This window comes from Silene latifolia, chromosome 1 (genome assembly GCF_048544455.1).
Source record: "Silene latifolia isolate original U9 population chromosome 1, ASM4854445v1, whole genome shotgun sequence".
Taxonomy (NCBI): domain Eukaryota; kingdom Viridiplantae; phylum Streptophyta; class Magnoliopsida; order Caryophyllales; family Caryophyllaceae; genus Silene; species Silene latifolia.
In genome coordinates this window covers 137,063,829-137,080,246 of record NC_133526.1, presented here as the reverse complement: position 1 = coordinate 137,080,246, position 16,418 = coordinate 137,063,829, and the positions used below count along the sequence as shown (strand labels likewise).

The 16,418-nt window shown below is 38.3% G+C and overlaps 1 pseudogene; it reads left to right on the top strand.

Moving 5' to 3' along the window:
* LOC141656753 (uncharacterized) overlaps positions 1–8,977 on the top strand; it is a 41,479-nt pseudogene extending 32,502 nt beyond the window's left edge.
* The last annotated feature ends 7,441 nt before the right edge of the window (positions 8,978–16,418 follow it).

The window sequence follows — 16,418 nt, the reverse complement described above, 5'->3', positions numbered from 1 at the left end:
ATGAGACGCCACCCTTGGTCATCTTCAACATTCTTCGTGAATCTCCCTTTAGCTACGCTGTCAAGAATAGCTCTCTCGCTCTGATATAGTCCATTATAAAACTGAGTACAAAGGAACCAACGTTTGAACCCGTGATGAGGCACAGAGCTGACAAGCTTCTTGAACCTAGTCTAAGCCCCATTCAAATCTTCATTAGACAGCTGCTCAAAAGAACTAATCTGAGCTCTCAACGCATTGGTGCGCTGCGGTGGGAAATATCGCCTGTAAAAGGCCAAAGCAAGGGAACTCCAGTCGGTAACACCGGCTGCTTCCCTATCAAGATCTCTCAACCATTCCCGGGAATCATCAGCTAAAGAAAAGGGAAAGAGAACTTCCTTCACTTTGTCCTGTGTCACCCCAGCAGAAAGGGGAATGGTAGAGCAATACTCCTTAAATAACTCTATGTGCCTGCATGGATCTTCTTCAGGTACCCCCCTAAAGAGATTTCTCTCAACCAGCTGCATATAGGATGGGTGGATTCCAAAGGTTCCCGACTCAGTAATGGGTAGTAAGAAACCTTTTGGAAGGGAATCCACATTAGGCTCTGAATGGCTGGCTAAATTAGGCATTTGGGCAGACAGAGTTTACAAGGCAACAGAAAACCTGCAAAAATAATCAAAAACTTTGCAGAAATGAGATCAGTCTTAAGGAATAAATTCCTTGAGAGGAGAAAAAAACTTAAATAAAGCAACAAAATTGCGCCACCTCCCCGGCAACGGCGCCAAAATTTGACAGGGCAGTTGTATACCTATCAAAAATAACCAACTGGCTCTAACTAATATAGCTAGGGAAGTCGGGTCGATCTCCACAAGGAGATGGGAAAATGTCAGCTTTGTCTAAGTTCGTCACGGTAACCAAATTGGGGGGTTTTAATTGATTGATTCTAAACTAATGAGAGGGATGGAGAAGAGAGAATAAGAGAATAAAGATTAACCAAGAAGAGAAAACAGCTAAGACAGACGGTTCACCATAATCATTCGGTCAAGTAATCTAGGTCTCAGGTCAATACAGGTATGGTCTAAGGAGCAGTGAATATCTCCTTTCGGTCTCAATTCGCCCTAAAGCACAAATAGCTTAGCTTTCGCCCTAACTATAATGCCCTATTGTTCGCTACTAGTCTCGCCTTTTCCAACCTTTCGGTCCAGGTCAAGGATCACTATGATATAAATGCCTAATCGCGTCGACTCAATTAGACAGATACAGATAATTGCAGCAGTTAACAACAAAGATTATACCAGCATTAACCCAATAAGTCGATTACTATCCCTTCATAATTACGGATCCCCTTTAGTCTTAGCGAAAGAGAATTAGCTACGCATCATCATTGAATTAACAATAACAACATATAGATAATTGAAACTAAACATGATAACAAAACTAATGAAGATTGAATTAAAGTAATTATGATAACAATAAAGGAGAGAAGGAATTAAAGCAATAGTTAAGATTAAGGGATTAAAGAAGAATAATAGTACCAAAACAAATCCGAATCCGAGTAGCAAAAGTGTAAAGGAAGAGCGAAATCCAAGAACAGTAGAAAGTGATAGAGTGAAAAAGTGAATGAGAGAGGGAGTTACGTAGTTCTTCCCCCTGTCTTATACGAAAATCCACTCTAAACCTAATCTATGGACTAATTACAAAAGCCCATACGAAATTAGGCGGAAAATAATCTAAAGCAGGATAAACTACTCGATCGAGTGGAAACAAACCACTCGATCGAGCAACTATGCATCAAACCTCTCGATCGAGTGGAAATAAACCACTCGATCGAGTACTCCTTGCAATGTCTCCTCGATTGACTCCTCGAACTGCTCGATCGAGCAACCTTAAGCATATAAAGCAGTCGATCGAGTAGAAAATCTACTCGATCGAGCTATCTTGGCACGTAAGACATTAAAGCACCTTCCGAAACCAGCTCACGCGTCTCCAAAATGTTAGATTCCAAGCTCCGGCTCCTTATTCTCCATAAATGCATACAATTGGGACAAATTAGGCTCGATTTAGCTCCTCTTTGGTTTATTCCTGCAAATTACATAAAACGAACCAAAGTAGAATATTCAGGGGTATTTGTAGCCAGATGCTACATAAATAGTACAGAAATGCGTGTAAAAATGAGGTAAAAACCTTATATAAAATACACGCATTAATGGACGGTCGGATACGAAGACCAATCTTGGATGTAAGCTCGAAAAATCTGGATTTGTGGAGTGGCTTTGTTAAGGAGTCAGCTAACTGGTCATTCCCGTGAATGTGTTGGACTCGAACTGAACCGTTTCGAACTTGTTCTTTCACGAAGTGGAACGAGAGGGCAAGATGCTTCATGCGTGAATGAAACACGGGATTTGCCGAATAGTGAGTAACGGACAGGTTATCACAGTAAATAGCTGGCGGTGTAGCATGATGATAACCGAGCTCATTGAGTAGGGAGACAAGCCATAGGAGCTCAGAGGTAGTGTCGGCTACAGCTCTGAATTCGGCTTCGGTGGTGGAGCGAGACAAGGCTTTTTGCTTCTTCGAGGACCAAGAGATTGGGTTTTGGCCAAGATAGACAAGAAAGCCCGTGGTGGAGATGTAATCGGTCGTGTCTCGTCCCCAATCTGCATCATAGTAGGCATGAAGAGTGAGGGGTGTTGATTTGTGGAGGTGAATGCCGAGGTGTAGGGTGCCATTGAGATAGCGTAGCAGACGTTTTAGGGCAGTCCAATGGGTGGAGGTAGGATGGGTGAGAAATTGGGCAAGTTTGTTGATAGGGTAGGCAATGTCGGGACGGGTGAGGGAGAGATATTGGAGGCTACCCACGATTGCTCGATAATTCGTGATGTCTTCAACTGGTTGTGTTGGTTCTTTGAGGAGGGGAGGATGAGAAACTGTAACACCCCAAGTTATTGAGAGTAAGGTTGTCCCACATCGGGGAATTGAGGTGGTTGTGATATGTTTATAAGGGATTCCACCCACCACTTAGTAACAAGGCCTTGTGCTTTTGGGCTTAAGTGAGGACAAGTAATGGGCCCAAAGGTACATATCCCATCTTTTTGGGTTGTGTTACGACCGTGGTGGGTCGGGTTGTTATAAATGATATCAGAGCGACCTTGCAACCGTGTGGTGAGCCCGTGGTCGGGAGTACCCGGGTCACACACCTAGCGGGGGAGGATTCTGGACTTGGCTAGGGTCAAGTTGGAGGCACAACGAGGACGTTGTGTTCTTTAAGTGGGGGAGATTGTAACACCCCAAGTTATTGAGAGTAAGGTTGTCGTACATCGGGGAATTGAGGTGGTTGTGATATGTTTATAAGGGATTCCACCCAACACTTAGTAACAAGGCCTTGTGCTTTTGGGCTTAAGTGAGGACAAGTAAAGGGCCCAAAGGTACATATCCCATCTTATTGGGTTGTGTTACGACCGTGGTGGGTCGGGTTGTTATAGAAACCATAGGGGTGGTGGCAGGTGTGCTATCTTGCATTTTAAATTTGTGAAGAAGGTCTGATAGATACTTGGTTTGATTGAGGTGAAGTCCATTTTTGGTGGGAGTTACTTCAGTGCCGAGGAAGAAGGATAAAGGGCCGAGGTCTCTTAGCGAGAACTTACACGAAATGCTTGTAATGAACTCGCGAATATGGGTTGGGTTTGGTCCTGTAACAACAATGTCATCGACATAAACTAAGACAAATAGGGTGGTGGCCGTGGTGTTTAAGATGAATAGGGAGGGGTCGGAAATGGAATTGCGGAAGCCAAGAGAGATGAGGTAGGTTTTGAGCTCGGTGTACCAAGCTCGAGGGGCTTGTTTTAGTCCGTATATTGCTTTGTGTAGCTTGCAGATATAGTAGAGTTTCTCGGGATCGATGAAGCCGGGAGGTTGGTCCATAAAAACCGAGTCAGTGAGGTGGCCTTGAAGGAAGGCGTTGTTGACATCAATTTGGTGAAGATGCCATTGTTGGGTTACTGCAATGGAGAGAACAAGTCGGATAGTGGCGGGTTTGATGACGGGACTGAATGTTTCCGAGTAGTCGACACCGGGTTGTTGATAAAAACCCTTGGCGACGAGTCTTGCTTTGTGTTGTTTAAGAGTACCATCCGGGTTATACTTTATGCGATACACCCATTTGCAACCAACAACATTGTGGACGTGGAAACGAGGGACAAGGGACCAGGTTTGGTTTCGAAGGAGTGCCTGGTGTTCATCGAGCATGGCTGTTCTCCACCTAGGGTCAATTAGAGCTTGCTTTGTAGTGGTGGGTGTGACATGAGGGGACGGGGATGTGGCTGTTTTCGCATATTTTGGATTGGGTTTAACTATGTTGTTTGATAGGCGGGTCACAGCTCGAGAGGGAGGAGGAGGAGGGGGCGGTGGTGGTGGGGGTGTAGGTGATTGGTTGGGCTGGGTAGGGGACTGAGGAGAGGGAACCGTGGAGGGAGTAATGGGTGTGGTAGTATGAGTGGGTGAGGGAGGGTGCTGTGTGGGTGACGACGGGGTGGAAGGAGGTGTGGGGGTGGCTGGTGAGACAGACGGTTTGGGGATGGGTAAGGCGGGTTCAAGGAGTGGGATTGTGAGCTCACACCATTGGTCCGTGAAGGGAAGAGATGAGGGGTTCGATTTGGCAAGGGTGGGGAAGGGAAACTCAGTCTCAACAAACGGACGTGGCGTGATGTATAGAGTCTTTTTGTGACGGGTTCATAGCACAAATAGGCACTTTGAGTGTTGGAGTATCCAACAAAGACACATGGGTGGGATTTGGGTTCGAGCTTGTGGCGTGTGTATGGTCGAAGCCATGGATAACATAGGAAACCAAAGGGACGGAGTTTGGTGTAATTTGGGTCGTGTTTGAGTAGGCATTGATACGGAGACTTGTTTTGGAGCGTGGGTGTGGGTAGTCGGTTTATGAGATAAGTGGCGGTGGCGAAGGCGTAAGGCCAAAACTAAGTGGCATGTGAGCATGGCTAAGGAGGGCGAGACCCGTTTCAACTACATGGCGATGGCGTCTTTCGGCGAACCCATTGTGCTCGGGTGTATGGAGTGGTGAGGTTAGATGGGTTATACCGTTATTGAGAAGTTCCGGGTTTAATTTGGTGTATTCTCCTCCGTTATCGGAGTAGAATTGTTTTATTGGTTTTTGAAAGAATTTTTCGACAATTGCTTTAAATCGGTTAAAGGTGATAAGAGTGTTGGATTTATTTTTAATGGGATAAAGCCAGAAATAATGAGTGTAGTGATCAACAAAAATTATGTAATATTTGTAGGAGTCATGGGATAACACAGGCGAGGTCCATACGTCGGAATAAATGAGGTCGAGTGGTGTAGCGGATTTGAGTGTGTTTGATTTGAATGGTAATTAGTGACTTTTGTTTATTAGGCAAGAATTACAATGCGATAAATTGGAAAACGGAAATTAAAAACGGAAGCTAAATATTTGAGAACATCATTGGAGGGGTGTCCCAGTCGGGCATGCCATAAGCTACTAGTCGGGCATGCCATAAGCTACTGAGAGTCGATGAGGTGGTGAGGTAGGCTTGAGCACGAGTGGTTGGAGGGTGCCATTGGTAGACGCCATCTTGAAACGGGCCTTGGAGAAGAATATCACCCGTGTTGCGGTCCTTAAAACAAAAAGAATCGGGTGAGAAAATAGCAATAGCATGGTTGTCTCGACTAAACTGAGACACTGACAGTAGGTTTTTAGCAATTGATGGAACAACAAGAACATCATTAAACAAAAGAGAGTGAGTAGAGGAGAGAATAGAGAAGGAACCGTGGTGTGTTATGGGTAAGGCAGAGCCATCGCTAATGATGAGGTCATCGGGGCCTTCATAGGGACTATGGAGGGATAGAGTTTCGAGGTCTTTGGTAATGTGATGGGATGCTCCACTGTCGACAAGGTAAGCACTGTTCGACGGAGGAGGAGTGGTGGATGTGTGGGCTTGAGGACGAGGTTGGCGGGTAGGTGGTGGGAACACGACATTGGGATAATCTCGTTTGAAATCGGGGAAGTCACTTATGACATGTCCGTTGTCACGACAATACTGACAACGGCCTTTAAAAGGTTTTGGATTTGGGTTTTGGTTGCTCGTGTGTGGTGGGCGGTTCTGGTGATGGGTTGCAATAGGTTGGCGGTTGTAAGAGGAGTAGTGATTGGGTTGAGAGGTGTAACGAGAGTTATTGTTGGAGTAAGAGCGGGTTGCAGCGTGTGCATTGGGTGGAAAGGCAGTTGGTGAGGGTTCACGTTTGACGATTAACTCGTGTTGAATTAATCGTTCGTGAAAATCTTCAAAGGAAATAGGTGAATCCCGGGCTCGAACTGCATCAATGACACTCTTATAGAGGTCAGCGGGGAGCCCTTGGATTATTTGATGGGTGATGTCTTCGGCATCCATAGGTTTACCGAGTTGCACGAGTTGGTTAGTACACGCCTTGATAGCGAGCATGTACTCGGTTATGGTGCTATCTCCTAGAGTGATGTGACGAAGGCAGTCCTTGACTTGAAGGATATGCCCTCGGGAAGGGTTGGCGTAGGTACGGGTTAGGGTTTGCCAAGCCTCGTGAGAGGAGTTGGCATCGAGGATAATGGGTGCGACGGTTTCGTGAAGAGTGCCTGCTAATGCACCGAGTATGAGGTTGTCTTGCTTGTACCAAGTGGTATAAGCCGAGTTGGAGATAGGGTCGGGATTGGGTTTGGTCTCGGTGGCAGCAGGGGTAATGGTGGATGGTGGTGGTGGTAAGGATCCATCGAGGTATGAGAACAACCCATAGCCTCGAAGGAGTCGGGTGACTTGAAACTGCCAAGATCGATAGGTGGTGGGAGTGAGTTTGATGCAGTTTGGAAAGGAGATTGAGACGAGTGGTTTGGTTGGTTCGTCGGGGTTGGGAATGAGGCCATTGTTGGAGGTTGCCATGGGTGGTGCGTGAATGTGAAAGGCGAGATTGGTTAGGATCGATTAGGATCGTGATACCATGTAAGATACAAGAGAAAGGTTGGAATATGATTGTATATCATTCAATGAGAGTTACAGGAGTATTTATACTGTTTACATCAATGTAAATATAGCTATATAATAGGTAACAAGATAAACAAATTCCACAAAATATGGAGAAGATAAAGGCTAGAGAATATACATGATTGACTAGCTTGATTTATATAGTTTAGGAAATCATAATCCTATGATTTGATATTATTAACATCGGATACTTCTAACCGAGTCTCAACATAGACCTTCTCTGAATAAAATTTTAATTTCATGACAACTTCATGTTTAATTTGTTAACACATTAAAAAGAATCTTTTGAAGTTTATTTTCCCATGATTAATGTGAGTTCTGATTGGATTATTCTAAATCAATGTTAATTTTAATGTTGTTTTGGGCAGAAGCAAATGTTCGGGTCTATTCGACTTCCACTGCCACATGCAATATGTTTGCATCAGTTGGGTACTCATGCTTGGCCTATTCATGTCCATCTTTCCTACTGGTAAACCCTTTCTCCTTCCGATTCATTCACATTCACTACCTTTAAATTTAACTTTGCTTACCAGTGGCTTAACACCTTACACTTGGCATGGGTATGTCACTCAAAAAGACTTCATTTAAAGCAAAAACATGAGTAATTTTCATAAATTGCTTCGTCCGTCACTTAAACATATAATTGCGTCAAATACTTGTATCTGAGCGTAAGTAGCATTGTTCGCCAGCTGGTGTAGGAGTAGTTATATTTACTGAATCACTGAATGGTGTTCTCATAATTTGCCTTCAGTGCTTGTACTGCTATGGCTTTTGCATCAAAAGGGATTTTTTTATCCCATATACGACTGGTGGGAAGACCAATGTTGGGACGGTGAGCGGATCCACAAAAGTGGCAGAAACCATGGAGTTCATAATACTCATGGCCATGGTCATCACAGGAACCAAGCCAACCATGGCCACTATAGACATGAGCTGAACCATAAACACAGGAGGAACCAAGGTGAGCATAGGCATCACCACTCGACCGCACACAGGCAGCTAAATGATCACAATCAATACCTCCACCATGTCTACAAGGATAGGCAGAAACATGGTAGGCATCGAAATGTTGGGTTGATTCAGGAGTCACATTTGGATAAAGACCAGGAGCATGATTTACGGCATGACAGGCGTAGGAAGGATCGAAAAGTCATCAAAAGGACCACCAGATTTCGGATAGATGAAGAAGATTTCGACGAGCCTCATAAGGATGATAAGCATCACTTATGGATGAGAAATATGGTATTAGAAGAAGAGATTAGATAGTCCACCAAGTTATTACCAAGTTATTTATGTTCAAATCTTAGTAAACTCTAAATAAATCTGTAGGAAAATAGGGTATGAAATTGTAAAAAATTGAAAAACGAAAAATAAAGTTCAAATCTTAATAAACTCTAAATGAATCTGTATGAAAATGGGTATCAAATTGTAAAAAATTGAAAAAAGAAAAAAAAATCTTAAACTCTAAATAAAGCCGTATGAAAATGGGTATCAAATTGTAAAAAATTGAAAAAAAAAAAAATCTTAAACTCTAAATAAAGCCGTATGAAAATGGGGTATCAAATTGTAAAAAATTGTAAAAAGAAAAAAAAAAGATTCGAAATGAATCTGTATGAAAATGGGTATCAAATTGTAAAAATCTAGTTTTAAACCCGTGCATATTGCACGGGTATGTAATTTAAAAGTTATTATCATGAATTGAAAAATAAAAATTGGATGATATTCATGTGAATTGTTGGGTTCTTTCATCAACCACTTATTCTAAATGATTGTTACCTACAAAGTACATCATAAAAATGTAACCAATTCATCTAATTTATATTATACATAATGATGAGTCATAATTATATACATATTTATGCCTCCCCTTAATTACTTTTGATACGGTTTTCGTGCTAGTTTATATCATTTACATGCCTTTTATGTTAGAATGTCATACTTCCGCCTTTTGATGTTTAATGCAGGAATGATGCATTTGAGGAGCAAAGGAATGAAATGGGCATCGCGGAGTGGGCATGAAGGGATACACGAAACATGGCACGAGAATCCGCAAGAATGAAGGAAGAGAAGTTAAGAAGAAAACACGAAGAAAAGAGCTTCTTATTACAAGTGCCTACTTTGAAGAGCCATATCTCGAGTTCTGAAACCGATTTTCAAGTGATTCCAACTGGAGGTGAAAGCTTATCCTCTTAGCTTTCCAACGCTGTGAAAATCGTTTGTTTCTGATAAGTAACGAAGAAATGGCGGCCGTTTGAAGTTCAGCGCGCGAAGTAGGAATTTGGTTCCTCGATCGAGTCCAGCCAGGCTCGATCGAGGCACCAACCTAATCAACTAAATTTCGCAATGTCGAGAGTTGGGGGTTCTTGAACTTTGGTGCCTCGATCGAGTCCACTTAGGCTCGATCGAGGAACCTTCCAGTTTTATAATTTCCGCAACTTTTCTTAAGTCGGTTATGTATTACTATAAATACCAAAACTCGTACCCTAGGTTATTTATGCTTTATTTTCTGTAGGTTTAGGATAGCTACTCTAAAAATCTCTCATATACTTTTAGTTTAGTTTAGTTTCGTTATTAGTTTAGTTTCGTTATTATTGCTCGGATCTAAGCTTGTTCTTCATTACTACGGTATTACCATTAATCTTTCCTCAATTATTTTTGAATTCATTATTCATCTTTATTATTATTCATCATGTTCTTAATTATGTTTTCCATTGTTCCTATTATTGTTATTATAATTAGTATGAGTAGCTAAACTTTTAATCTAGGGTGAAAGGGGATCTAGGTTGTTAGAAAAGGGATTATTATGAATTGATTGTTAAATTGCTTTCTATTGTTGTTCAATTATTGTTCTACTTCTAATTAGTTGATTACTGATCAGAATTGATTAATTGGTATCGCATAAACTAGGATTATCACCGACAGGGTTAAGACTAGTATAGGCCACGATAATTGAATAGAGATAATTTAATGATAGCGATCGCATGTTAAATTAGATCTAAAAGAAATATTGAATCGACTGATCATATGACTTTCAACAATATAAATTGCTCGATCAATGAATTAAACTACCCTTTGATGACGACCTAGTGAACCCGATCCCTAGACTCTTTAATATTATTGTTATTCGTCTTTATTTATTTGCAATTAGTTGATTAGCATACAAACAATCAAAGCCCCACAATTGTTTACTTTAAGACAGATTTAAATATAAACAAACTAGATAATCACCGCCTCCCTGTGGATTCGACCCTGACTTACCGCTAGCTATTTTGTTAGTACTAAGCTAGGATTTATTTTGATTAAAGCAAACGACTGAAAATAACCTTATCACATAAATAATTCTTTTTACTCCGTGTATAGTGAAAACTCTTAAATAATGTACTCGTTAGTCGTAATGTTATAAAGAATGATAGGTAACACTTATACAATACATTATAAATAATTAGAAGGGGTCCGTTAAGTGAAATATATCTTAGCTAGGCCTATAAAATTATGACCCCAACTGTAAACCATGTTGGAGTATGTGTCCTCGACAATAATGCGATCACATGTTTAAATCTCATATTAAGAATACTAAAGGGAAAATAACATTTTATCGTCAACTGATCCACATTAATCAATAATGATTGGGTGACTAGAGTTTGACATTACTGTCGTGTGACGGTGGTGATCAGTTGATCCCTTAAGGTCATACCTCTAGGGAAACATTCTTAATTGACTAATTAATTAATTGTATGACGATACAAGTTAATTAATTCCTTAAAATTGAACAAATGATTTTGTGAGAATTAATACGTATCTTATTGTAATCCGATTGAATAAGGTTCGTACTAAGTAATTAAATTGTTTTATTACTTAAGGTTTATTTATTGTTTATGAAACACTTAAATTAAAGAGTGAATTGTTTATTATAAATACAAGTAATAAATACAAGTAGTTGTGATTTATAATTCTATGTCCCATTTTAAGTAATTGTAATTGAGAATTACTAGTTAATTTTTGTATGTGATTTATTTCATTTATATAATGATTTTTAATTTGTTAAAAATGCATTATTTAAACTACATGTCTAGTAACATGTCCAATTTGTCACACAATACAAATTAACAAATTGACAAAGTTAAAATGGATCCATATTACACACATGAACCGTGTAAAATGGGAGAGGAAGGAGGATTTGTGTTTTGTTATTTTAATTAGTGGGTAACATCATGATTACCTACTAATGATAGGCATGCAAACCTAAACTCTTGAGAAGAGTAACTAGCAAAGTTATTGGGCACTCTTCCCTTCCTAACCACCCGGCCACCCTAATCAATTAGAGGAGTTTTTCTCTTCTAAAATAATTTCTATTCATTCATATAAGTGCTTACATGAATAAGAACTTATCTCTCTAGGTTTTGTTTGTTGAACAAAAACAATAAACTCTCACATAAATCTCTAATATTATTTACATAATACTAGAAGTAGTATACTAATAATATTAGTACTTTTAAGGACACAAATATTAATTTCTAGTAACCAAATTAATATTTGCATTAAGAAGGATTTCCTTGGTACAATCCTTGAGGAGTAGATCTTGCAATTAGATCTAAGGTTTTTGGGGCATTTGGATTATTCTTAAGAAGACTAACTTGGTAGGAGACCAATTTAGTATAAACCATTTTCGGCCTCCTTGTAAGAATGACTAAATTCTTCCCTTTTACACTAATAGTTATGCATGCATAAATTCCTTTAAGTTTTATGACTAAACTTATAAACACCTAGATATTAGAGGAGTCTAATAAGAGATATACGAATCTTACAAACCCGCCGAGCCACCCGTCTTTTCCAGGGTCGAGGCTCAAAAATCTTGACCCGTGACCCGTTTGACCCAAATTGAAAAAGATCCATTAATATAGGGTTGAAACTCAACTTGAGCCGCTAGTTCTAATGAGTGTAATTGATGATCATGTATAACCACTATTGTTGTGATAAATCTCTACAATTAGTAGCTAGATCCCATAGTTGTAGCAGGTAAAATCAAGCTAGTTTTAAACCCATGTAAATTGCACGGATTTGCCATTTTAGGTTTCGTTTTTTTTTTAAATTAAGTTAAAATAATAATTACGTTTTCTAGATAGCCATATTTTAAATTTTCAATTTCAATTATTTCATTTGCAATTGCGCGCTTATTTCATTTGCAATTTGCAATTAAGTTTGAATATCTTGAATGTTTTTACAATATTTTTTCTAGGTATATACTACTTGACCCGTTTTATTCTTAAGACAGATATACCCATCTCAAGAGAGACTTACTGCATCGTAAGAGAGACTAACTAACACGGAGTAAAATTTGGGTTGCCTAATTTGGCCCATATAAATAACGGTGCCCAACTGCCCATATAATTAAGTAGCCCATATAAGTAACAACCCCATATAAATATACTACTCATAATGAAAACCCTACTCTCATCCCTCACCACCTCCCCCTCAAGTCCTCCTCCTCTTAGGCTCTTACCCTCTCACCCTCACTAGCTTTATTTTGTAAATTATTATTTCCGATACCAAAAATCGAATGGGATCATGTATACGAAAGTTGGATTGTTAAATTTCCGATACCTCTAAGGCTCTCACCCTCACCCTCTAAGGCGAACTCCCGCATGATTTTATCTAGAGGTGTTCATTCGCGGTTCGGTTCACCGAACCTCTAATTTAATTCGGTTCGCACACGGTTCGGTTCGGCAAAACTCCGAACCCAAACCGCACCGTTAGAAACAGTTATAAACGGTTCGGTTAACCACTTTAAACGGTTATTAGCGGTTCGGTTACCGGTTAACCGATAATCGTTCTATATTACTTTTTTTTTCAGTTTTCGTTAATTTTTTCTAATAGTTTAATATTTTCATTATATATTATACCCAACAATAAAGTTAATAAGCTAAACCTTAGCATTATTCAATTTTAAAAATTTTAAATTTGGATACAACACTAAGAAAGTTAAACGAAAGAACAACTTTTTATATAATATTTTAATTTCTTGCTTACTTTTTTGTGAAACGGTTCGGTTCGCAGTTAACCGGTTATCTAAAATTGCGAACCTTAACCGAACCATTTCCATAATAATGTTAACGGTTCGGTTCAACCAACCGCTTTGTCGAAACGATTCGGTTAATTGAACCTTAAAAATGGACGATTTTTCGATTTTGCGGTTCAGTTATTGCGGTTCGGTTTATTCTGAACACCCCTAATTTTACCTGCTACAACTAATGAGTAGCTAGATCTAATGAGTGCAATCTAGCCTTACTCGACAAACTTCTCCTCTTTAGCTCTTTCCCATTTCACTCACTCTAACACTATCAGTGCGAAACGATCATATATCACCACTATTTTGACTCAAAATTTGTAGATGTAATGGCTAATTGTGTTTAAGTCTGCCTAATTTCTTAAAAGGTAAAATTAAAAAAATCGTACTTTTATTTGTTTTTTTTACTTTTTATTCATCACTTGTACGTTGTAATCCTTTTTCGTATTTTTAGTATATTTAAATTCACTCTTTTCAAATTATTTATGTCCTTACGCTCTTTAACTTTGTAGATCTGGATTTTTCTCAAACAAAAATTATTATTTTTAGTTAGTTTCTGTTTTTAATGTATTTTTTAATTCATTTTTTTTATATTAATGAGATAATTTTAGTATTTTTTTAGTTCACATAAATTTTCAATCTTTTCAAGCCATCATTTAAATTACGGAGTATTTCTCATAATTAATTTTGGTTGATTGTAGATCTAAAAATCAGATGTTACTCTGTATTATTATTTAAATTATTTATTTTCGAAATATTTATTAGTCATTATGGCCATTATTTTTCAACAAATTTTTCACTCTTTTTTTCTCTTTACTATTTTAAATAAGTTGTCTGTTTAAATTTTTAAGTTATTTAAATAAATAATTGGTTATCATAAGCAAATTACTATTTCTTTTTTCTAAATTCTGGTACATTTTTTATTTATAGTAAGCAAATTACTGAATATATTGAAGTAGATGTATTTTGGATTTTGATAAATTTTTTAATTGAAAAATTATACTGTGAACAATTCAGAGAAAGCAACACAAGTCTCAAATGCTTTGTAATTAATTCATACGTAGATCGTGGGCGTTGAAAATAAGGGATAAAAAACTAAGTTTTGACTTGTTGACTTTCAACCACAGAGCGCCACATAGGCTCTGTGGTTGTTCTTTTAATAAATAGGATTGAAAAAAGAAGTAGGCATCAAATTGTAAAAAATTGAAAGAAGAAAAAAAAATTCTAAATGAATTGTATGAAAATGGGTATCAAATTGTAAAAAATTGAAATAAGAAATAAAATTGCGGTGAGCGCGGATTGAAAACGTGACCTTCAAATCTTCAGTCTGACGCTCTCCCAACTAAGCTATCCCCGCGTCTTGATTATTAGTGTTAAACTATAAATGAATCAATATGAAAATGAGTATCAAATTGTAAAAAATTGTAAAAAGAAAAAAAAAATTCTAAATGAATTTGTATGAAAATGGGTATCAAATTGTAAAAAATTGAAAAAAGATATAGGTATCAAATTGTAAAAATTTGAAAAAAAAAAATCTTAAACTCTAATTGAATCTGTATGAAAATGAGTATCAAATTGTAAAAAATTGTAAAAAGAAAAAAAAATCCTAAATGAATCTGTATGAAAATAGGTATCAAATTGTATAAAATTGAAAAAAGAAATAGGTATCAAATTGTAAAAAATTGAAAGAAGAAAAAAATTCTTAATGAATTGTATGAAAATGGGTATCAAATTGTAAAAAATTGAAAAACGAAATAAAATTGAATCTGTATGAAAATGGGTATCATATTGTAAAAAGAAATAAAATTGAATCTGTATGAAAATGGGTATCAAATTGTAAAAAATTGAAAAAAGAAATAAAATTGCAGTGAGCGAGGATCGGACACGCGACCTTGTAGATACCTCATTTCTGCACCTCTCGCAAACCACCCGGTGATGATTGGGCCGCATGTTTGCTACGCGGAACGATTTGTGACAGTTCATAAGTTTATCGTCAAGTGATTGCTCAAACATTAAAGTCTACCTCTTAGTTGTCATCTACGTGCCGATACGGTCGTTTTGACAGTAATTAGAGTACATTTGGAGTCCGGGCCTAAAACCGTCTTCATTTTCTGATAACCGTTAAATCCCAAGTCAGAATGTTCTGGAATGTTCCGGATATTTCTATTCTATATTTTATAATATTTCATAATCTTTATTCTTTGGTAAACAATTTCCCGTAATATTCACACAAGATATTAAGGAAAACCAAATTATTCCGTCCTACCATAACTTAAACACGGAAATCTTTCTTCCGCAGGAGGAAACCACTTGGGAACGCACGCAAAGGTCTGCGCCTCTTCCAAGAGACGCAGTGGCTGCTGCGCCTCTTCCCAGGTCCTTTTCTGCGTATTTCGCGTATCTTTTTCATATCTTTCCGAGATTCACTTCCAAAGAGTCTCCGAAACCCTAATTCCTTCACGTGATTAGTATAAATAGGAGCCTTCGCTCCTCATATTTCTCACGCGAGTGTCCGCCCTTCTCTTCTCCCTTTGCATTCTAGACCTTTGTTCTTACTTTTTGGCGTCTACGTGCTTGAACATTCGACCACGTAAGCTCGGATCCTTCTGAGTACCAGCCTCGTTTGTATGACCGACCAATTTGACCAACTCCACAATCAATCAACTTAATCAATTTGTTTTAATTCCTCTTACCAGGGCACTTTCGTTACATTCGCGTCGAGCATCACTAATCGATATCTTAGTCCTTCTCGTTTCGTCAAACATGTAAGTCTGAGGGTGTATAATCTCTCTTTTATTATTGTATTTTACTTTTTGTATCATTAATGTAAGGTTTATGTCGAAAATACCTCTTAAAACCGATTTCTAAAATCTCGTTTAAAAAACTCTTTTTTACGGATTTTCAGAAGACAAACCGTCGAGAAAGGACGCAGCAACTGCTGCGCCTCTTCGAAGGAGCGCAGTTCCTGCTGCGCCTCTTCGTGAGGCTGCCGCAGTTCCTGCTTCCTTTCTTCTTCCTTCGTCCTCTGTAATTCGTTTCCTTTCATTTTGTTTTTTTTGTTCTTTAATTCTCTAATAGCGTATATAATTTCACATGTATATTAATCATCATCATTAACATGTTTAACTCGTCATTAAAATCCGACTTAAATCCCAAGTAATCTCATATTTGCGGGTTTTCGTCATTAAATTCAATCCGAGTTGTGGAAATTCGATTTGTTCATATTGAGTTTCTGGAATTCAATCTTTGATATATTTCCATCTGTTCATTGTCGTTTTCGTCATTAATTTGTCGCTAATTCATCTTGTTTAGTTTATTTCAGTCACTCATGT